The sequence below is a fragment of the Aphis gossypii genome, chromosome 3 (genome assembly GCF_020184175.1).
Source record: "Aphis gossypii isolate Hap1 chromosome 3, ASM2018417v2, whole genome shotgun sequence".
In the NCBI taxonomy this organism is placed as follows: domain Eukaryota; kingdom Metazoa; phylum Arthropoda; class Insecta; order Hemiptera; family Aphididae; genus Aphis; species Aphis gossypii.
The window spans coordinates 14,489,346-14,515,137 of NC_065532.1; the positions used below are offsets into that span (position 1 = coordinate 14,489,346).

At 34.1% G+C, this 25,792-nt stretch overlaps 1 protein-coding gene and 1 long non-coding RNA gene across 3 annotated transcripts in view; one reads left to right on the forward strand and one right to left on the reverse strand.

Annotated features, from left to right (window-relative positions):
- The window catches only part of LOC114127800 (uncharacterized), a 132,379-nt gene that overhangs the window by 23,219 nt on the left and 83,368 nt on the right, over window positions 1-25,792 (forward strand). For both annotated transcript variants that reach the window (XM_050203348.1, XM_050203350.1), the window contains exon 3: window positions 12,626-12,710. The gene's annotated coding sequence lies outside the window, so the exon portion shown is untranslated. The remainder of the gene's footprint in view (window positions 1-12,625; window positions 12,711-25,792) is intronic.
- Window positions 8,751-12,272, reverse strand: LOC126550861 (uncharacterized). Its single transcript, XR_007604906.1, has 3 exons — window positions 12,153-12,272; window positions 11,921-12,080; window positions 8,751-8,846 (listed from the first exon to the last, which is right to left on the reverse strand). It is a non-coding gene; the product is annotated as an uncharacterized LOC126550861 (long non-coding RNA).

Sequence of the window (25,792 nt, forward strand, 5' to 3'; positions counted from 1 at the left end):
GTACGGTGACGGTAAAAAAAATCCAATATCATAATGACTTAATAAAATGGTGTGTGAAATCAGAGATTTGTAGGTCAATGTCTGTATAAATAGCAACACGGCCGCTGAGAATAGATCGTCGTTTTAAATATAATATATTTACGACGTGAATGCATACGAAAGCGCGTGTCTAGTCGTCTCGAGTATTTATGGACAATATATAATAATAATGTAACAACATAAATTATTATACCGATACGTATAAACAATACGACGAAGGTTTAATGAAAAAAATTTAAGGTCAGTCATGATGTATAATATCGCGCGGGGCTTATGCGCTAGTAGTGCGGGTATTTTATTTACGAACGCATTTCACGTAATAATTATTCGGAACAACGATTATTAAAATGAATAAATCATGTTATATTTATCATGCCGCGAATATAAACGCGTATAATTATAAATTATAATATATATCACGTGCTTTGCTCCGCTTACATATCAAATTGTGATTAATAATTGTATGTGATATAATAAAATATTATTAATATAATGTCTCGTGGTCTCGTCGATCGTATGCTACTTTGGTTATTATTACGCCGTTTTTTTTTTAAATACGTGTTTATTCGCTAATCGATTTATCGTATTTTTTTTACAACTCCTGAGTTACACCGCATTATATAAAGTAGTGTGACTTACAGTATGCTATCAGTGGGGGTCAAACGAATTTTTTTTGTGTACGTGTGTGTGTGTGTATGTATGTGGGGAGTGAAGAGGTTGATTTTTTAATATCATAAATCGAATAATCGAATAGTACTTAGAACTTAGAAAAACTCAAATAACAACGAAAAACAAAAAAAAAACTATATCAACTATAATTTAATACAATATTATATGATACCATTCGAGAAACAATGGATTAGATACGGAACTATCGAGAGTTTATTGTTTTTATTGTATTATAAAAAAATACGAATTTTGTATTGATGATTAAATTTATCAGTTATCACATTATATATTATATATATAACAAATATTACTTCTGACGTTATTTTTTTTTTTTTTATAATTACCTACGTTAATAATAATATTATATCTCTGTCTTTTTTTCCCTCTTCGCCCGTTTGGCCAACCCTTGTGTGACACAATAATACAACAAAAATTATTATAGTTGTACCCTCCGAGGTATGCCGTTTGACAACTGTCACTATATAAAACCGCCGCTACTGTACTACCACGGATCGCGGTCGTGTGTCGATGACGCGCAATACTCGCCGAAACCAAATGACGTCTTTGCGGCGGTTCATTTGTATGTTACCTACACGAAATATTATAATGTGAGCTTAAAGATTTTCGGCACGCTCATTTCCTTCAGCGGTTTCGTATATATATATATATATATATATGTTCGTTGACGTGATGCATTTATATTTAAAACACGGTCTCTAAATCCGTCAGCCGGGATATCTATTTTGGCTTCGCTATCGATCCGCGCGTAAAAACGGACGAGGGTGGACTACCGCCGCTGCCGATTGGGCACTGACGAGTGGAGAGAGGAGTAGCACACGATAAAGTACGCGCCGTTCGCGCGAGATATATTCGCACGCCGCAGACGATGACGTCACCAAGCGGTCGCGGCGACGTTCCGAAACGCAATTTCGAGAAATGTTCATCCCACCCGGGAGAGTACGCGTTTTCCTCCTACGCCATCGACTAATCGCTACAAAATCGTTTTTTTTTTCCACACGAAATCTCGTCGATATCTGCATATATAGAGAGAGACAATAATAATATTATACTGCTGATCCATTGACGGTGTTGACTACTATGTATATATTATAATAGTATTTAGTGTTGCAATATTATTATTTTTTTCATGTCCTTTTGTCGTCTGCTGTTTTAGTATTATTATACGTGTGCTATCGTTTTACACTCTAACTATAATTATTACGTATAATATAATATGGTTTGCACGTATATATCGTATATAATACGCGTAAATTAACATCATTATCATCCGGCGCTGTGTATATTATCGTCGTGTCGTAATAATAATATAATACGTGTATTATATAGGTACCTCGGCGAATGCGAGTTTTATCGACAATCGGCTGCTTGCGTCGTTATAGCAAACCCGTAGTAATGCGTTGCACAAGCTGATCGTGTTTACTTACAGTCAACCCCGTTAACGATGCGCACAAAACAAGATGAATGCGCGTCGCGTAAAATGAGTACTGCACAATATGTAATATGGTTTCTTTATTATTCGTGTACCAGGTCACTACAGAATAGTGATCTACAGCAAAAAATGCGAATTTTCATAAAATTTTCATTGATATTAACAAAATTGATTTTTTATTAGTTATTAAAGATAGGTACTAAAAATAAATTAAATCATCTAAAAAATACATTCAAATAAACTTGCAAAAGTAATGCTACATTCGTGCTACGCGCGAAAGAAATGTATCGGTAGATAGATAACAGACTGTATAATAAAATTAAATGGTTGATCACTTGATTGTTAAATGGCGTTTCATTTAAATAATTATGATATTTCTTCTATTTATTAAGGTTTTAAGAAATATTTTCATCTGCCCATCGCATCGACATCACATGTTTGAAATTTCAATATTACGACACACGCCTACCAATTATTAAATTGTAATTATAATTTTATTTTCTTCTGTGCCGATTGTATGTAGTTGTGTAAATGTAACATGGAAGTTTTTAATTTTTAAATTAATTTTATCGCTAAGAGATCCGGAAACCGACGATGGAATATAATATGAATGTGAATAATATTCTGTGTTGTTTTTTGCTTGCCAATACTATATGAAGATAACATTTTAATATCGATGTAATTTCCGTACGTACAAGACAGCAAACACCCAACATTAAGTTATTTACAAGTATTTAAAAATTAAAAATATTTTTAAAAAACTTCTTCGACTTTGAAATACGTTAATAATGAACGTTTAATATAATACGTACGTACATTGAACTTGTTTCCAGACGTTTGGGTGTGTTGATATGTGTCAAAGTAAATATTGCTCGTCGTATAATATAATACACTATTGACAAAACGTCATTGAGTGAAATACGAATATATATATATATGCATCAAAGAGCCATAAACACGTGTTGTAGACTTGTTTGACATAAATTCAAATTCGAATATGTTTCGCAAATAATATTACGATTTGACGTACCTATACAACAACGACCTATAGTCTGATTTAATCGAAACGATTCGCAGACCATATACTATTTCCGTGGTAATTTATCGATGAACAAAAAATTCTAAAATTCTACGATCATATTAATATATTTCCTTAGATCATAATTTTCGTAAAAAGTATATTTAAACACGGGATGCGGCACAATAAAGAAAATTGATTGCACTAATGGTGGCTTAAGCAAACATCTCGGTACTCGGTGCAACAATTATTAAATGACAAAGTTCTTCCATTCGCAAATCGTTGAAATGAAATATATCACGCGAGTTCAAAGGTTTTTTTTTTGTTTGTATTTATACTCGTAACTATATATTACATTATTATTTAGTTGTGTGTAAATACTGTGTGTACCTACAGTATACTCGTATTCGAATAAGATACACGTATATATTATATTATATAGTATTTATAAATAAATAATAATGTAATGTATAGTGTAGGTACTAATGTGTATACTTATATAGTCAACAGAACACGTACTAACGTACCCCAGAACTCATTATTTTCTCTCAAAACTTTGAATTGCGGTCCGGGGATTTATTATTATTTTCGTTTTCAAAGGCAGTACCTTTTATACATTCTTAACGTGGTTATTGTCCGTAATAATATGGTCTATTTGTGTGTGTGTATACGGTTGTACATATACAATATTATTCAAAATAATATATAGAAGTATATAATATAACTGTACATGTTATTATTTCGTTAAACGACAGCATGCACGTGTTGCAGTGATTTAGTCCGTGACGACCACCAGCAAATAATATCCATGCTACGTCATCGTAGATCTATAAATGTTGTGATAATATTATCGATATAATATAATGCACGGATTATTACGAATATAAATTTTATCATCCTTTATACGTTAAAGGGTTAAATTATAACTAAAGTGTGATTAAAACCGCGAAAATAATCGTGAGAATGTACGAGTGTGTTTTGTACGTCAATAATTCCCGAAATTATAATATTATTATTTGTATTTATCATATAAGATATTTCGTTAATATATCTTATAAATCATAATTTATATAATACCTAATATACATTGGTAATACGTGCGTAAATCAAACGACGACTATATATATTTGTTCACGTGCCTACACCAAATATGCCGACTATATTATATTATGATACCGCATCGAATTTTATTAAATTTAAAACGATTGCTATTCAAAAAATGTGAACACTTTCAAAATAACGTGAGCGTATAGATATTGCGTATAATATATGTGACGACGTGGGTTACTTAGAGAAACGCGTGGAGCGATCCGCGGTAGTTATATATGAAGGTTTTTTGCTCATCGAAGTTCCTGGGTGTACGCTTTCCGCGATGCGTCTATGCAAATTCGCTCCCGGCAAGAATTCCCTTTTTCCAACTCTTTCTCTCTTTTCCTATTGCTCGATTTCGTTTTATTCGCTGTCCGTCTCTTTCTGTGCAGATTATTATATTTTCACTCGCCGCGAACGGTTGTCGAGACACTCTCCTCGTGTTTACATCGCGCGCTAGTTCAAAAGTCTTATTTGTTCACCCAGATATATACCGCACTTCCTTTGTACATCCCACACAAACAGTCTCCATCACCACCCTGCCGTATATTATGATACACTGCAGTCGACGTGAACGTGCTCGCGTGGTGTACCGCTTATAGAATATATGTATACACACACACACACACACACACACACACACACACACATATATATATATATATATTATATTACAGGTGTGCCGCACACGCGTCACAGTGTGCACACACCGGAAACAAGGGTTTATATAACGAATAACGATATAGTAGTCTTTGCCGCGATGGCGCACGACCCATAACATCCTATATACAACATAATAATATAATGTAATGCGTATGTGTCGTGTGTGATCCTAATATATATATATTATGCCCACCGCTTTTGCAGTATTGATGTATTGAGCATTTGAGCTACCTCGGGAAGCGCAACGTTTTCGTCGAGTTTTGAAAGAAAAATAACGTCCCCCCTTTTTATCGTCGAACCCTTTAACGATAAAACGAACTGCAGTCGTCGACGCCGAGTTATTGGTACAATCGCCGCGTGCATTATGCACATTATTATTATCATTTATAAAACACAGTATTACAAATCATAATAACATTATAATATATAAATATAATATATCGACTGGAACGTTTTTTCTTTTTCTTTTAAAACGTTATCGTGTATATGCATCGACAAAAATACGTCATTGCCGCCGTTCGCGCTCGCGGCCGAAACTTCCGCGTGACTGCGACGGTATAATAATAATAATAATAATAATAATAGGTAATAACAATAACGACAACCCCGTTTTGAGTATAATATATTATTATTATTATTGTCGTACACCACTATACCACTACCACCACCACCACCACCACCACCACCACCTACACACGTATATTATTATAGTAATATTAATATTAATTTTGTGTCGCCTGCTCTGACTGTGCCCGCGTTTACGGCCACTATATATATATATACGGTAATAACAATGATTATTAATCGACGGCGATGGCCGAGGCGGTCGTATACTATACCATAGCTGCTCGTATCACCGCCGCCCGTCGAAACGTCGTCATTAACGCCGTCGCCGCCGACGTCGCGCGCGCGTTATATAGTTTTCAGTTTTTACGAGCGCGCGAGCGACGTCTACAACACACACCACCGTGCACCGTAACCGCCACCCTCTTCGCCCGACCCTACCGGCGCAGCCAACCACCCGCTCGCCCTACACACACACACACACACACTACCCCTCTTCGCCGCTCATACACGCGCAAACACACCCACACACGCATACATATATTATATACGTATATCCGACACGAAAGGGGTCTTGGCGATTTTTACCCCTCGTCCCCGCGCCGATCGTAAACGATGGCAATCAGGGCGCGGGGAGCAGGAGATGGTCATATTATATTATATAAAGCGCGCGGGCGGTGCGGCGGGGCGGCCATTGTGCCCACCCGTGCAACGGCGGCGACTGGGGGTTTCCCCTCGTGTACGTGCTCGTGTGCTTGTGTGCGTGTGTGTGCGGCGCGCACATCGATCGGCAAGGAGGGTATATATAAACGCGCGCGTGGTGTCGGCGAAGCGGTGTGGCGTTAGCCCCGGGAACGCGTTCCGGAAACGATTCCCCTCTCGTGTTTTTGATATACATAACGTGTATACATATATACATAAAATACATTGTGTGTGTGTGTGTATGTGTGTATATATAAACTTGCAACCATCCCGTCTCGACTACTCTCTCGCCGCCACTGCGACGGGGGCAGCGCACCTCCCTGAAATTACAATCGAAATGCCGCCACTCCCAGACGCGTCCTTTACCGTTAAACCGTGATGTGTATACTTAGGACGCCGGAAAATGGGTTCGAGTGTGTGTGTGTGTGGTGTGTGTGTGTCTTGCGATACGCGTAGGAGACGACTCGGAACTTGTGTCGCCGATCGTGATTTTATATGTAGTGGGTGGACGAGACCATCGTCGGCGCTATGTTTTTTTAATCTTTTTTCTTTTTTGCGTACCATTTTATATCCATAATAATAACGATGCGTTATGGCACGAGAAGAGAGCAGGTTAGTGTTGTGGTTGACGTGTAGGTGTAACGCGTGTATACAGTAAAAGGAGACGAGATTCGCGCTAACTAGGTCACCGCATTATACGCCGCGTGCGAGTAGAAGTCGCGCGTCGTCGTCGTCGTCGTATATAATATAATATAATATACTAACTCCTCCGTATCTGTTGACCCAAAAACAAAAAAACCAAGTCGCGCCATTTGCGTTCACGTAGGTATTATAATATATAATATTTAAATATTATACTTCTTATACGTGTGTAATACGTGCATGTAAATGATAATATTATGTGTATACTTTCAAACTGCCCTTGCCGCGTGCGTCCGTTTTTATACTTCTGAACAATACGATAAACACTCGTCGCGGCGATCGCATGTGCTGTCCTTTCCCTTCTCCGCGGCCGCCGTTTTGCTAAACGACATCTCGAGAGTTTCGACGTTTCCGCCGTCGCCCGCGCACCGGAGGATTAACCGTGAATGCGATCGGCGGCAATAAAAACGTCTCGCTACGTTACACTATGTTATGGTATCATCATTGTCGTGTTATCTGGGTCAGCCGTTTTCGATTCGTCGGCGTGTGCGAGCTCGTAGACTGGTATTATATTATTATCGTGTGCGCGACTTCGCATATTACATCCCTTCGTCGCGCGTTATCCTACGTCCTGCCTATAACAATATGTACTTTGTACATTATTTCGTGTCGCGTTCAGACGTTGCCGGGGCGCGGATCAGGTGTACGAAAAGGTGCGCAGACCAGGAAAATGCAAAATTATGGCAAAACAACACCGCGAATATACCGTTACGGATAATACCGTGCGGCAGACAACAGTAATGTGAACCGTGTCCGTGAATAATGTTTTATACACAACGCGGTGTATATAATTCATTAATTATACGCGTCGAAAAACAAACACTAATTATTATGCTTAAATACGCTTTTATAATATCGTGTTTATACGAGTATTAAATATTGCATTATAATATTATGACGTCGTACACGGTGGATGGTGCTAGGTGCATTTTTTCCAGCGCCACACACAAAGGTTCATAATTTGGGATGAGCGGTTTTGAAATTCGTTCGGAACACGTGTGTTCAGATACGCGGTCCAATTCTATACCCGCACGCACATTCACGCACACGTGACACATTGACAATATTATTTTACGACAGAAACAGTGCGTGGCTTAAACATATAATAATATATACGTATTACGACTTACCACTTACAATTTACATAGTTACATATTATGTATACTCAGCAATTGTGTACACACAACAATGAGCGTATAAAATAATCCGTCAATAACGTCAATAACGATACTAAAAAAAAATTCGTCATGTCTCGACTCTCGAGCAAGGTTGTTGTTTCGTTTAGAAACGTGTAGTGGGTCTCCGCGCGCGCGCCCGCGACAGAGTCGATACGGGGACTATAACACACGAGCGCGTGAGAACACGTCTGTTCACCAGTACGCAAATATTCGTACTAGGATCCAATTGGCACGTTGTTGAAAAAATCAACACTACACGAAAAGCACATATCATCGTGTGTTTTGATTTTCAAATCTATATTGAAATATTTTTATATTTTTTTTTTATCAATTAATTTAAGTTAAAATCGTATTAAATTTAAAAAATATTAAATCGGAAGATAGTAGTTTTTATTTTTACCGGTGCATTGAAAATATAAATAATTTGTATTAATTCGTACGATTTTTTAACTGGAAAACCAATTAGCACTTTCCATGAAACATGACGACATTGCAAACAATACTCTGAGTACTATATCGAATTTGAATTTGAAATCTGGATACCAATCTTTGGAATCTATGTTATTCCGTTATTTCATCACTTTACGTGATTTACCCTGAAATATTCTGTTTTTATAATTATAGATGTTATATATATTTTTATAAAAATCACAATGCATATGGTCAATGGTCATTAGTGGACTCATTACTCGTTCGTCTAAATTAAGATACGTTTTCACTTCAGCGTCCGGACGCAGCGTTATAAGTTATTGTGCTATTCCACTAAATGATGCTGCAAGGAAATAGTACTTTTACGAATAAATAAATACATTTATAATAACTCGTAATTATCTTTAATTTTCTATGTTTATTAATACAAAAAAAACCATAATTATAGGCACAATTCACCCCGTGAGCAAGCAAATGGCGTTATTTTAGAATAAGGTCAGTCAGTTGTTAATGAAACAACATAACTATTTTTATGATTTTGAGGAAATCATATAATACTGTGTGGCTTATTATAGGTAGGTAGGTAATAATCTGCTCGTGTACTGTGTAATCGCCCGTTGAAATGCCGTCATCGCTGCTGACCTCAGCTGCCCACTCGCGCTCGTATATAATATATATATAACATTAAACGGCTACCGAAGATTAACGGCTTAATTGATCAATAAGCAATTTATATTACATAGATACCATTTTCCACCACGGCTATTGTTTGCGTCATCTGCACCGTGGCGAATGCGCACACCTATAATAATAATAATAATAAATAATATTAATGTGTGGTGCGCCGTGCGGGCTATACGTGTGTGATCGATACATGTGGTTTTCGCGCCAACCATTTTTACTGACGGCTAAGCCCCGAATGTCCGATTACCGCATTCTCGCGGATCCACACGAGATTTTCCGATAATATTTAATAACATACTTAAAATGTTTTGCCTCGTCATCGAGGCCAGACGAACAGATGATGATAATATTAGGACGTTTAATATAATATTTGTTAATAAGAAAATATTAATAATTATTGTTGACGCACGGATTCGGAATTCGCGTTGTAAATTTTGATCTTAATGGCACTTCTATGATCCAACCTTACCGCCAATATTATGCATATTCATTGCTGTGCGATCGAGCGAATATTATAATGTATTATGTATTATATTTATGTAATACCATCCTCTTGTGCTATATTATATCAAAATTCTAGTTCCGTTCCATTGGAGTTATTTATGGTAGTGAAGGGGGGGGGGGGGGGTAAAATAGCGTTTTCTAATGTAAATAACGAATAATATTATACTATGTATAATATGTATGATAATATATATAGGGAAAATTCAAAATATATTTTTGCTATGATGTCTTTTGTTCACTCTAGATCAGAATTGTTTCAAAATAATACTTCATATCTATATTCTATAACCTCCAAGATAATAAGTTTTTTTCTATTAAGCTTTGTAAATACAATTAAATATAATATCATAATACAACATTTTTCGTTACCCAGTGGTTTTATTTTTCATACTACTGGATTCCTTAACACAAAAATATTACAACTATAGGGTTTCATCGAAAAGCGTTAATTATGATTCAAACGTAACCCTAAACGTGAATAAATAGATACAACCGCAAACAATTTTAGTATCTAGTTTATATTAAGACTTAATTTTCCAACTTTTCTATATACCAAGCTCGACCGAAGTTACAGATATGCTCACTTTGCGTCTTTGCACGTAAATTAATGATACTGATAACTGATTTTGGAGTATGATTCAAACAACTTATATAATAATATACTTATAATATAGTATAATACACTTATTTAATGCGATAAATTCAATAGGATTAACCAGTTGATAGGCAGTAATTACCAAAAAATCCAATTAGATTTAAGTTATATAGGTATTTAAGTACATACATATAGATTATATAGTTATCTAAAACGATTGCCTACATTATCATTGTCCAAAATTTGTTTTGATTTATAAGGCGTGTACAATAAATATAGCCAATATAGGTAATTCTACTAAACTCCGACTGTTTTGTTTTTAAAACAGAAAAACCTGAAAAAACTGCAGTGTAACGAGCATAAAATTTAAAGTTAATTTAGTTTTATACTTTTTACGTTGTTATGATACAAAAGCACAAACCTATTTTGTGCTATTTATATCTATATAAAAAAAATCACGAAATTTAAGATACCACGGTAAAATGTATTTGTTGTTAAGTATGAGTATAATTGTATGTAAACCCGTAGAATGTATGTCATGCGTGTAACGTGTATAATATAATATAACAATATGTGATAAGCATAAAACAAACATATTATAGAACGGGCACGTTATTCGCAGTGTTCGCAGTACCAGCTACCCACAGCTGCAGGCGTACTGCTGTGACGAGCGCGTACGGTTTAAAGGACCTTCGATAGATCGATCGTCGTCTGTTGTTATGTTCTTTCGCAGCCGTCAAGGAAAAATGGGGAAAATGAGTCGTCTTCAAACAACCTCCTACAGTACACGATACATATAAAAACGAATTGATTTTCCTCTACCTCCTCGAGCTTGCGTATTATTATTATATAATATTATAATATAATATATATATATATATGTATATAGAACATTTGCGAACGCTATACATAAAAGTGTAAATATTATACACTGCAGCAGTGCAGCTGCACCGTTGTAGATTTACAATAATTGTACAGGTTTTACTCGAACACAAATACTTGATAATATCATATTACTTGCGCGTGCGCCGTATCGACTTTTATCCGTTCGAATTAATTATAATATCGTTTGCGAAAACACGAGTATGACTTCGATCGGAGTCCAATACTCGTTTTATGCAACGTTTAGCGTTTGACACGGGAAAATAGCTTAATATTATTTAAATTGCAAGTATGTTGTATTAAAAATACGCCATTTATATTTATTTATATCGCTAATATATTGTATAAAAAAATAAAAATACATCTTGTACATGCGCTTCGTTATATTCACACGAGGCCGGAATGAAATTCGTAACGCTCGCTCGAATATACAATGCGTATTATACATCGTGTTAGTATATTATGCATAATATATGCGTAGAGAGGAATTAAAATGCGATTTTTATTCTATTGCTGAAAAAACGGACCGCTTCCGTCTTGGGTATTAGAAGTCTTTTTTTAAATTTAATTTTGCTCTATAGTTTACACGTATACTTCGGGTCTTCGGCCGTCGCGCGTCGCTGCAATCCTGCTTGTACCGCGCTACCGCTACAAATCCGGGCCAGATACCGATCGCGTTTCTCTCGTTTATTGCTAGCGCGTTGTCGTAAGTTCATAGAATTATATAATTGTAATAATAATAATATACGAACCGTGTTATCCGGACGGACAACATCGCTTCAGCAATAATAGGCTTGTGCTCGAACTCGACACATTAATGACAAATGGTTTCGGGAATGTCAAACTCGCGAAAAACAACGACTCTCAGTCGTTTTTAATTAAATCCACCCGAAAGAAAGTTTTTTTTAAGAACTGTGAAATGATGCAAAAATATAAACTGATTGTTCATTTTTCGCAGTCCTGCAAAATTCGAATATAAATTACGTTTACGTGCTTTCGTATTTAATGGTTGTTTAATAACACTATAACAGATTTATATATTTGTGTTCGGTGGTGTTATAAAAATGTGAAATTGCCATCCGCACTACAATGTTTGATATTTATCACATCGCTGCGTGTGTGTATTAAACAACAAAATGTTTTCGATCTCATGGCGACAGTAATAATTGTGATAGAACCGTAATTTGATTCCAGCCTTGACCTTAATTATGTTTGCTAAGTAATAGAGAAAAAACGTGTTCATGCGAAAATAACGTTTTTTTTTTTAATCAGTTGTTCCGCGACGGTATAATTTCCAGTTTTCGATCAACTGATAAAATCTCAATTAACCAATAATTTATTATATACAGTATTCATAATTTTAAACATTCGTTTATATTTACAATAATATTAGAATTAAATAATGTTGAACGTATAACATGTATAAAATTATTAATTATAGAAATTTTGATTTTTAGGTTATGTAAAGTGGTTTTATCCGAAAAACCTGAAGAAGTTTCATCTGCACTGGATACTGCAGAGTCGTACATCTGTACATCAAAGGTAAGAATATATTAAACTCGTACTTCTTTAGCGTAAAAACAACTAAAAAAATACAATTTTTCAATTCAATCGTATCGAAATCCAAGCAATATTATTGTGAATTGCAATTGTTTTTGCAATACATACGTTAGATTTTATTTCCGCGATGGTGCTTATATAAGTAATACTTATAATATACATGACCTTACGACCAGTTGCAGCTACGTAAACTCTGTCGCACGATGATGACGGATAAAAGCGTAAAAAAATACGAACACGTCTTGTTGAGTATTATCTTTGAGTGTGCTAGTCGATTGTATCGTAATAATGTCTGATGAGTATTGGCGGTTTCTATTGCACCGACTGGCGACCGCACATTTTATCGTTGTTTGTTTTCCGTGAAACATTCGCAGTATCGTCGTAATCGCGTTTGACACAATAAATTATAATATTTTAACAATCATTTATAATAGGGTATTTCTATTATTATTATCTGTTCACTTTTTTTGTGTGGTTTCCAACTGAACTCATCATATATATAGTATAGATTTTGGTCACTCGTAGAATATCTGACTATATTATACCGGTAACAGCAATAATAATAATGGCGTAGTTCCTATCCTGTATTTGCAAACTGTGGAATGTAGACAATATATTATGCGCCATGTTGCGCACATATAATGCAGTCATATAAGTACACACTTCTATAATAATACTACATCGTGCTTCAATTATTCTGTATTCGTTGAGTTCCAAAGTTCCTAATCTTGTTAAGTGGAGAAATCTGTGAATATTAATAATATTATATACACAACATAGTGTATAATGTATAGTATTAATAATAATACGATTCATAAAATATACATCCGAGTACACAATAATAGGCAAGTGTACACCATATACGCTCGGTCGCCGTTTTTCGTATAATAATTCGTATTAGTTCAATATATTTATTGGTTTCGTAATAATACGACAACGACGACGACTACGGCGGCGGCGGCGACGTCTCTCGCCAAGGTTAATACAAAACCTCGATCTTGTGTAAATCATTCTTTCACCTCGCACGTGACGCGAGCGTATACGGTCGTCGTCGCGCAGTCGCCCGTAAAGATGACCGCGATTGCTCGTTTCCCATCCCCTCACCGCTAACCACACCGCGCACCGTTCTCCGCCGAGCGAATCATGCACCGCGTTCGTACCGCGCGTATGCCCGCTACCGTACGATGACGGTAAGAATATAATAATTATCATTATTTTTCGCGTATAAAATAACACGCACTTGTTGACTGTTGCGATGTTCACGGTGTTTTGAAAGTAGGTACAGTAGACACCTATATCAAGCCGTTAAGTGTTTGATCATGATGTCATGATGGATATTTTATTATTTACCAATAGAGAGAGGGTGAGGTTCCGAGGTATTGATGGTCAGAAATAAACTTTTCTCCAAAACCCTATAATTTGAAAAATATACAAATCGATGAATTTCCTTAAAAAGAAATCTTAAATACGCTCTTCTCGAAACAGCCAAATGTTCTATTATTCCCTCCGTTGTCGTTTAGTATTTAAGTTAACCGACTTGGAGGTTTAAACTTTATACCCCCAGTTGAGCCTCAAAAGATCGACGGGGCTGTAGGTCCGCCTTAAGGAGTTTTTTTTCAATTCGCTAATCTATCGAGATATCTTAAGATATACAAAATCTTTAGATCATAATAATAATACGTATAGTAATAGTACGTCAAGTTATATATCCTATATAGGAACGAGTAACAACATACTGATTGAATATTTTATATCTTTCAAGTAAAATCGATATGTTATTTTAATGCGTGCGTGGAACATGAACCCAGAGCAAAATAATCGCATGTATACTGTAACAGTAATACTAATAACGTAATAATAAATACCGTAAAACCGTTGCCATTAAATGATTATGTTGTTACGACGCTATAAAAAATCGCAATTCATATACTGAATGGCCGTCTGATATAAATATAATAATTATTTAGTAGTTCTTACTATTTAATATTCAGTGTATAGTAATATGCGTGCACAAGTGGATTGGATTGCATATTACTGTTTAGTATTTATATTGTAGTCGTCCGCTTATTAAAAACAATTCTCGTTAATTTCATATCGATTGTAACTTCAAGAAATGTGTGAAACACTCTCAAAAGTAAACTTAGTCTGTTCTCGCTCGCAAGCGGTCGTCGTTATTTGCTTGACAATGAACAACTCGATGAGGTCAGTGATGTCATCGATGGTCAGGTGGCGCGTGGCGTATATTCCGCAAAGGTATAATCATTGCGTACTTCATTAGATGTTCCATGTGACGAAATCTGTATTTCGGTACTTCAACTTACATTTGTTAAAATAGCAGAAGGATGAATCTTGAAATTGGGTGTTCTTAACTGATCAAAAACTTTTCGATCGGAGTTTTATCAAACACACATTACATATACTTAAAACGTGAATATTATTATTCAAAATTACAAAGTAGGTACATAATAAAATGTTCCTCTTTGAATAGTTTCGACTCAACCCATAATTACACTACTACGTTATAACTTAATAAGTTGTGAGTGTTATGAATTTATGACCATGCATTAATCGATGCAATATTAAAATTTATTATTAATATACTGCAATCTCACTTCCGCCAGACTAAATATTTCATAATTAATAGTTGTTCGTCGGAAGCGACATGATGTTGATGTATCATATTATAATATTATCACAATAATTGCTATTATTATTCGTAATTCGTATAGTATTTTCACCACTGTGTGGTGTACGGCTTAACGATACTCAGGTATTTAGGTTTTTTTTGAAAGCGACGTCACCGACTAGTTTTCCATCGTCGACTCGTGATACTAATAATACCATATTATTATTATATTATACTACACATGTAGGTAGATATAATATAATAAAAATAATAATAACGATCGCGGCCGGCGAATGGAAGAAGACTGCTACGTCGCGCAGTTGTGTAAAAGTTGTTTTCTACCCATTCCGCGAAAGTGAAACTGTATAATATTATTATTATTTATTATATTCATACATTACTTTAACGACTGACCGACCTACCCGAGCGCGAATATACGTAGTTCGTCCAGAACGTTTGAGTGCATAATAAAATATTCTCAAAACGAAACTATATAGGATTTTTTCGATGTACATGATTTTTGGACTACAAATCGTGGTATACATCTATATTCAGGTTTTACGCGAACCGTATTGTAAGCGAGATGACATTATACATGATGTCGTTGAATGCATTTGCGGTGTTGTCGAATTATCGGAATCGTGTTGTTCCGGATCCAACAAGTGCCATCGCCGTGTATAATAACAAAATAATAATAAATCGTCAGTTATCACTTAAAATGTATTATTTTTTTTTTATAATTTGAGCATTGGCTCTTTTATGGTCTTGAATTTTCTTAATTTGGAGGTTAGTTATTATTTTTAATATTTTATTTTGGAAAATTTGAATTTTATTTAATACTTAAATAAATGGACAGTGAACATTATAATTATTATATTGGATAATAGAAAAATTTGCTTGTAAGTTGTGTCTGGTTGATATTTTTAGTCTTTCAGGAAGATTTCGTTTATAAAGTACTCGTGGTTTTTAGCATACAAGTTTGGACTTTTTTACAGCAGATATGATAATTTAAATTAATACACGCTACATCAGTCATCGTTGCACTTAATATAATATTACAATTCACTATGTATACTACTCTGCTATTGACAAGTGCAGTAATTACCGAATTTTCATAAATGAAATTATAAAAATAAAATGTTAGATTTCTTCTTATTTTATTCAATGGTTTTTGTATAAAATAATGAATAATAATAATAAACTAGTATATGAATATATACTACTTTTTCTACCTATTAGAATATTTATGTGTACATACATTTTGCGTAAGTAGGTATTAACAGTTCGTTAAAATTTTTAGTAAAATTTTCAATAATAATTATTAAGATCAAATTTTAATATCTTTTTAGGTATGTCTTCTGTAACATATCGTGTGAATAACTCTATAAGTAGCCTATACGTGAGATTTACCCTTTTCACAATTTTTTTCATGTGCTGACTGCTGAGCAATTTCGTTTTGTCATTGTAACTAAAAATCTGGCATTAATTTAAACGTCTCTATAATAAATCAATATATTGCCGTAGTGGTTTAGACTATAATGTTTGCGATTTAGTTTCTTTTAAATGTGTTATTTACGTATATAGAGTGTTTTATACACAATTCATCAAATTTTCACAGGCATTCATCACTGAATTGTATAATTACGTTAAATATTGATTATTGAGTTTAATTATTTCTTCGTGAATATTAAAATCTAGATACAAAATAATATGAGTATTTTACTAATCGGTGATTGATAAATTTATTTATTCCTTCCTCGTTAGTTTGCTTCTAAGTTAAATAAAACAAATAAATGAGGTATTGTCGTAAATCGATTTAAATTTATCTTATGTAATTATTTACTAATATTTTATAGAATACTACTTAAATGTTTAATATAAATAAATGAGAATCTTTTTAAAAATTCATAGAGATGTACAAGGAAAAATAAATGAACAACTTTACTGTAATAGTCTTTTTAAGTTGTTTTCATTTTCATTTGCTCGTTTATTGTACAGCTACAGAAATTATAGATTAGTTACCATTGATCTATTACTAATATCCTGTTTTATTGAGTTGCATGTATATACATATAGTTTGTTCATGATGGTCAAAGACCAAAGTACAATTACTATCCAACATTATTTATCTTTGTGGAAAAATTATTTGTAGATATCTATCAAACAATTATCAACCGTTCAGCATATTTTGATAAAAGCTATATAACTATTTTTGGATATTGACTTGATTATACCACAATGTATGTGGTACTTACTAAACCTTGCTTTGTGCTTGTCACATAATACAAAACAATTTATTTAGGAAATTGTAACCTTTGAGTTTTGATAATGATAATATTATCGGTCTAATGGTTGAAATAGGAATCATGATATCTTTTATCACTATATCTATCTATAGCTGGTTAAGGTAAAAAAATCGTATTGAGATGCTAAAATAAAATAACTTACTGTATTGTTTTAAAGGATATATAATAATATTATATAGATAGACAAAATTTAAATTCTTCAATAGCGTACAAAACATTACACCGGTTTTGGACGATCGATACATAGTAATATTGTAGTATTTATTAAAAGTAATAATACTATAAACAGTTTAAAGGTGAGCACATGGAACGCGAGAAAATATTTCCGACTCATGATGAAACTTGTAAACTTTGCTATGATAAGAATTACGAGAATTAGTATCGTATGAATAAAAATTGCACAGAAAAGTTTCTCGTGGTATATTAACAATTATTCCATTTAATTATGTTTTTTTACACTTGGTAAATAAACAAAAAGGAAATGTATTATTTAATATTACGATATTATTGTGTTTATGCGTCTGACCGTCTACACTCTACAGCACTGTATATAATGTATATAGTATATTTATTTTATATTGTACTTCACGAGGTACATTAATATTCTTGTACAAATAATATACATCTGACATCAACCTCAAATCTCGTCTATTATATTAATATTAATATTCGTTTTGTTTTAAAAATGAATTTAAACAATTTATATTTTCTTTGTTTAATTCGTCCGATGAACGTGATTATTTCCAGAATCGTAAAGTATATGTACTATAATTATATTGACGGAACACATGATCGTCGAACGACGAATATCCATAATATAATAATAACGTCATTATTGTGTACCTCATAAACTACAATACACACGGGAATATGCGGGAACATCTCAATTAAAATTTTCCAACACTCGTATTATTATAAAATTGTATCGATCAATGCATCTGTATATTATGATATACCTACATCGAATAATAATGTAATCGGCAAACAGTATTATTCCGATAACGTCTCTCCATATTATCTATATTGTATTATAATATAAATACACCTATAGCCTATAGGTAATATCATCGTCTATCATCGTACCCAATAAATGAATGCCTAGAATTTTCCGCCGATGTCAATTCACACTATATATTATTATAATTTATTATATATATTATACTAAACATGACATCCCAAAAGCCACCAAGTTTTTGTGAAAAATAGTACCTATAACTTGTGCCAACGATTGATTTCAACAAATCGTTTCACCGTTATTTTATGATTTAATTTTAAAAAAAAAATGTTCCACGAATTAGAGACAAATGAAATGGCCAAGAAAACGACAAACGGCGCAAGTTTTTTTTATTATTATTAACATAATTTCATTGTGCTGTATTAAATCGAAAGATCGGAATTGCGTGGAGCCGATCGGAGATTCGGTGTTCGTGTAGGGCGGGGTAATATTCTTATATCCGCTACGGTGACAAGAAAAACGCTTCCACACGAGGAAAGATAATGTGTTTCCTTACTACCTATTCGATTACAATTTTCGTTCAAACCCTATAGCTGCTTAAGTAACATTTATTACTTTCTTTAGGTATATAAATTACACACTAAAATTGAGTCACATGAAATATACGAGTACAATTTCGACACTTTTCGGCTACGTCCAAATTATTATATATTATTAAAACGATATCGGCAATGTACATTCACCGCATAAACACGAACGAACTCAAAGATAGTTATTAACATTTTCTAATACACCGTTAAGTGCTAATTAAATTAAAATAGTAATAATTTTAGTGTTGTAAACGAATCGTGTCTTCACGTAGATAAAAATTGTTTTTTCAAAAATGTTCAACCCTTTCCCCATGCTACTATAACAATTTAGAACATTTTTATGGAAATCCTTCCTTGGATAACTATTATCGCAATTATCTCCTTTCCTTCCCCATGACCGGTGCTAGCGAGTGTTACATCAAAACTTGTAAATTAATTTTGATAATAGTTATTGTTTATTTATTTATATATGCAATATACCTATAGGTATCGACTTATACTCGCACACATAATATTCACTGCCTGAACACGCAGGTTATACGTATATTGGTGTTATAATTACTTATAAAATATGTATGCTGCTAAGATTATTATTGATATGAATAATAGTAATTTATGTATAGTATACCCAGGGTGAGCTACTGTTTTCTCGTTATTTTCCATAAATAAGTTTTTTTAATAATGTAAGGTGGTATACATTATGATCGAACAAATCGATTAATATTTATTAAACCCAAAGATGCGTACTTTTTTAAACTCGTATCGTGTATTATTAGATCGCAAGTATGGTTTGCAACTTAGAAGATACGTGTTTATAGATTTGGGTAGGCATATAATTTAATGTCTTGGCCAGTCCCGCGTACAATAATAATCTATACATAATAATATTGTAGTGCATGATAATCATAATGATATTACGTTATATTGTATAGTAATAACAATACTATTACAGTCGCGTAATGCGTTTTGTGCGTTCGTTTATATTATAAAACGGCACGGCGGCGGCGTCGGCCGAGTCGTTACGGTCGGTATTCCCCTCTCGTCGAGCCCACTATTCGCTCGCTCTTTATACACGTGGCAGCAGCGGCGGCGGCGGCATAGTGGTTTCTATATCACTCGGCAATAGAACGCCGCCGTCGCCGAACACCGCCACCACCACTCGTCCGCTCCGACCACCTCCACTACATCCTCCACCACCTGCGCCGCCTTCACCTCCACGTCGCGGTACTCCGGTAGGGACGAATGTCGAATGCCGTCGCCGCTGTTCGTCGAGTTTTTATATTTATTTTTTTTTCTCTCCTCTCGTAAAGAAACACTTTCTCCGAATTATGCGCCGCGTACTGCACCGGTCGTTTCACTGTCGCGGCGGGGTGCGGGGCGGAGGGTGCTGCTTTCACCCGAAAAACCCACTGCACACGACCAGCCGCCGCCGCCGCCGCTGCCGTTCTCTTTGGCGCGAGCGAGACTCGCGTCTACGCCGTTACTGCTCTCTGCCACCCGACCGGTGACGTCGTTCTCCTTTTATATTCTCCTTATAACTTTACGGCGTGCGTGTGTTAACAGGCGAATAAATTACAAACTGTGTACCTACCTGCGTTGTTGTTGTTGTTGTTGTCGTCGTCGTCGCGGAAAAAAAATAAAGTTTCCCATTATAATTACAACGTCGACGCGCGTACGCGAAAAACACGGGAACAATTTCCGCTCAGAAATATTATCGCATTTTTTTTTTTTATTTTTACCTGGATTTCTCTTTATAAACGTTGTTTGTTTCTCACAATATCTTTTTCGCTCGTCCGAAAACCAGAGATACCGCGGATTCGCGTCAAAACGATGACGTGAACGTTTTTCTCCGTTTCCGTTTCGTGATAGTGCACGATCGACGGCGATCGAATTTTTTTTCGTGACGATACGCGTCTGTCTTTCCGGTCAAACGGTATATTATTATGGAATCGTGTGCGTACACACACGTACCATAAATGTGGCTTGTCGGTGTCGCGGTTCATCGAACAACTGTACCGCTGTTTTAGTATTACATAGATATAACAATATAACGTTCAGTCACACGCACGCATATAGAACTGGACTGGATTATCGTTCCGCAGAGGTATTTAATAATAATTGTGTCCTCGCAATTGTTCCCAACGGCACAACTACGGAGGTTTAATCTTCATTTAATCACCATAAAGCCCTCAAGTCCTATGTCTTTATAATTTAAAATACTGTAATCAAAATATGTATTTTAAATGTTCTCGGTAAAAATAACAAAAATAGTAATATTCATCATAATTCATAAGTCTGACCATTTGAACAGTGACACTGTTGATGATTGTTGTCTATGATCTAATTCATCAACATTTCAACTTTCAAGTATCTCATGCTCGTTTGAACTTGAACATCAAAGTGCTGTCAATGTGAATTTAAGTCAACATTTATTTTAACTATATTAATTGAAGATGCAGCTTTATGTAAAAATGTCTAGACCTCAACTCCACACATTCACCATTACCTAATGGTTTAATTTTCTAAGGATTTTTCCCAATAGATGACATGTGATGGGGTAAATTTTAAAATCAAAAAATATTTGTGTTACTTTGCCTTTGACATAGTATAAACTATTATACTATATACTATATAGGATCACAGAAATATTAAAATCTGAAAATATGTAATATGTAATTAAGTATTTTACATTTTAATAGCTTTTCACCCTTCATCGATATTCATTACGTCAACTAATATAAATCGCATACCCCAGATTTAGGTTTTTAAATTTTTTATAGTTTGATTGTGCAGCATGCGTCGTGTATATCGTATTATTCTGCGGCGATAACAGACGTCAGTAGGTGATTTGGTGGAATCTATTTTAAAATATAAAGGACAATATATATGATTATGTGGTACGAGTGATAATTATATTATATTGTTTATAATTTGCCATGACACATTTTTCCTTCTCGTAGTGCGCCATAACAGCTAGGTTAGGTTAGGTTTCACTTTCACCGCACGCAGTTTTTCGCAAAAATTAAATCTAAAACGAGTTGCATACACATTTCACGCCTATTATACTCAAACACGATTTAAACAATATTTTTTCTCGCGTTATCACGATATTATTTTTTTTACTTTTTATATTGTAGACGGTTATTCTTTACTTCCTCTCCTATCGTTTTGAAAATCGATACGTGTGGTAAGCATAATATATAAATATGTATAGGCGTGTGCAGCTGCTGGTGATGCAGGTACTGCATATAGTGCATTATGCACTGTACATAATTATATAACATATATATACTATATAGTATACAGTGTGAATAGATTGATAATAATATTGATACAGTTGTTGTGAACCATGTTATTCGATATCAGACTATATAATGTTATAAATTATAATAATATATACATATATTTACTATAATATAATATTATTATGGCCGCGATTTCAGGCATTCGAGCAAATGATTATTATTATTAAAAGACAAATAATTATGTCGTCCGTCGTATCTCACGCTCTCCAAATGTATTCAACAAAATTAAAATATTCATTCTTTTATTATATATTTCAATTTCATGGTTGAAATATACCAGGTTATTGTGATTCCACTATATTATATTTTTTTCATAATTCTCGAGTAAGTAAAATGACAGTATATAAGTATATTCACTATTGTATAATTGTTGAGCTGCATTAGTTGTAACTTAAAGCTATCTATAAAGAAAAAAAAATGCGTGGATGAATTTTCAACACGAAAACGTCAGGGTCAGGGTTTACGAATAGCTGCAACTATCAGTATAATTTAAAATATATACTTATAAAAAAAACCTTTAGATTGCAGTTTGACATTTCTCAAAGAACTTTTTTTTTAATCGTCTCACTGTATATAGGTAAACTCATCCTCACCCTAAGTACTTATTTATAAATATAAATGTATAATAATATTATCCACGATATATTACGAGTATATATGAATTGACGACGAAGATAACAAAATGATCTATTATTTTGCTACACGGAGTCGTTAATATATTATTAGTTATTACGTATTATAATCTACCTTCTATACAAAATGCTAACAATGTATAGTTTTGCCGCAATTATTCGTACTACGAATCGCCGTGATTACAATTTGAGTTTTTAAACAGAAGTCTATTTATTTTTGTTATTATGTTTTTATCCTGTTCATTTATATAAAATGCAATTTATTCGACGCTTTTTATTTAAAATGTCGACCATTGTATTTACTGTTCCCAAGAAATATATTAAAAAAGTGCAAAAAGACTTAACGTGACGTTTAATATTTATTATTATTTACTTTGACGACAATTTTTCGCCGTGAATTATGAATTATTGTTCACGTCCGTACAACGGAAACCCTCGAGCCGAACAAACTACAGTCTGCAGTTTTAAGTATGCTCTGCAGAACTATCGTATCCTGTTGTAACACTATATTTACTATACATAAATACAGAATATACTAAATATATATGTATAGACACGGTTAATATTTACAGGAAAACTATTATGCAAATGTCATGTCGCTATTTCAATGAAAATCGACATTTCGTTATACGCACGACATATTTGTAATAATTTGATTTTTTATACTTTTAAACTTGAATAATAATAATATATTACTGTCAAAAATTTACAATAATTTAGTAAAATAATATTATTTGTATATAAATACGACATGTGTTGTAAATTTTCATCATTGAAACGATTGGTGTATCAAAATATTATAACACTATTATAAAGTCTAAAGTTTCTTATCTTTATCATCTTAAATTGATTACCGCACGCTTGTATTATTATTTATTATATTTTAAGGTTTGAACCACGTGCAGACTTTTCTTGCAGTCTATCCAGGAATCTAAAAATATAATATACATTCGTGCACAGTATACTTATGTATGGTGTAAATACGGAGTACATTAATGTGGTTCTTTTTGACGGTATATTTTAGTTGTTGTGTGGATGGTATGCGACTATGCGAGTTTTAAGACAGTATATAATATTGATATGCGCACGGAAAGGGTTTTTTTACACGATCAGTAGTTTTTTGTAAGCTTGCATGTGGTAGTAATTTACATACGATGCAAATATGCGATTCGAAATATAGTTTTTCTCTTTTCGTGGATACCTAGCGTGGCGGAGACTGACGTACTTACGAGTTATCGATAGTTTTTCGCGAATACGAAATAATACATGTATATATATACAATATATTTTATACGTGACGGTGGCAATGGCATACAGAAGGGTGGTTGGTGGAGGGGTCAGAGAAAGTAAATAAAAAACGACGCCCACTTTTACGAAAATCGATGCGTCCAACCTTTGCCGGACTTCCGGTTAACGTCATGCGTAACCCACATATATACGGACAGCCTGTGCAGAATTTGGCAAAACTTTTGTGTAGTTGTAGGGAGGGGGTCAGCTGACAGTGGTGTCAAAAACTCCCCTTTCCCCCTTAAATACCGAATCGTTTGACAATTGTTTAGTGTATTATATATATTTATGTATTATTACATGTACTGTAGTCAGTAAGCAGTTGCTGTAGCGTTGTTGTTGTTGTTGTTGTTATTCTTGAGGCCTGTGACCCAATTTCGTCGTGTTCAGATAAAGAAAAACACCGAACGCGTGACGGTTTGCCGTAACTGAATTTTTTTATTCATTACTTGGACCTGTAATGAACTTGTTTCTTTTATCATTATTCGCCACAACGACCTTGTGCGCGCAAATCAATCACAATGTTCTAAATCATAAAATGTATTAAGTAAGTACAAAATGAATAAGTATATGTTAAAGTAAATCGTTTTTATTATAAAAATAATCAAAAATACACGAGTACATGACACATATAAAATTTAACCGAACGACGGACTGAGAAAGAAAAAAGACCGTGCGCTGCTGATACACGTCGTAAATTCTCAAAAACTGTCAGTCGGAATCAGTATTTATTGAAAAAAAAAAATAGGAAAATATTTCTCGAGGACAATTTTTTTTTACGTGTCCGCGCCAACGCGATTATTTTAGGAACGATATATCGTCCTAAATTGTTATTATTTATCATAATAACGCAAGCCAAACAATGGGATGGTGTAGAGAACGTATAATATATAAGCTGTGAACATTGTCATGTCATAACTCATAATAATAATATTGTATTATCGTTGTTAGTGTTCTTCGTCAATTGGCACGGTACGGAATTTTTACAATTGTTGTCATTATATATATATATATATGTACATCTAAAAGTCGATAATTTCACGAAATCGCCTTTGTTCTTCGCCCTACTCCGTCTAGCCGTTTTAGTATCAAAGTACCGTGATCCATATTGCTGTACCTATAATCAATGCGTTGCGACGATTTTAATCTTTTCAATGTCGTCGTGGCTACGAGCTAAACGAAACGTCTAAAAGTCCAACACGTACAAAACGTTCGAATATACAGTTTACGATTTATTTATAATTCGCAGGCAAGAAAACTAATTTTAGATTCGTATTCGAACGGTAAGTTACGTGTTCGTAATACTGTTGTACCATTGTGGTACAACTCTAAATTTTAATACACGCCTATGTCCAACTCGCAT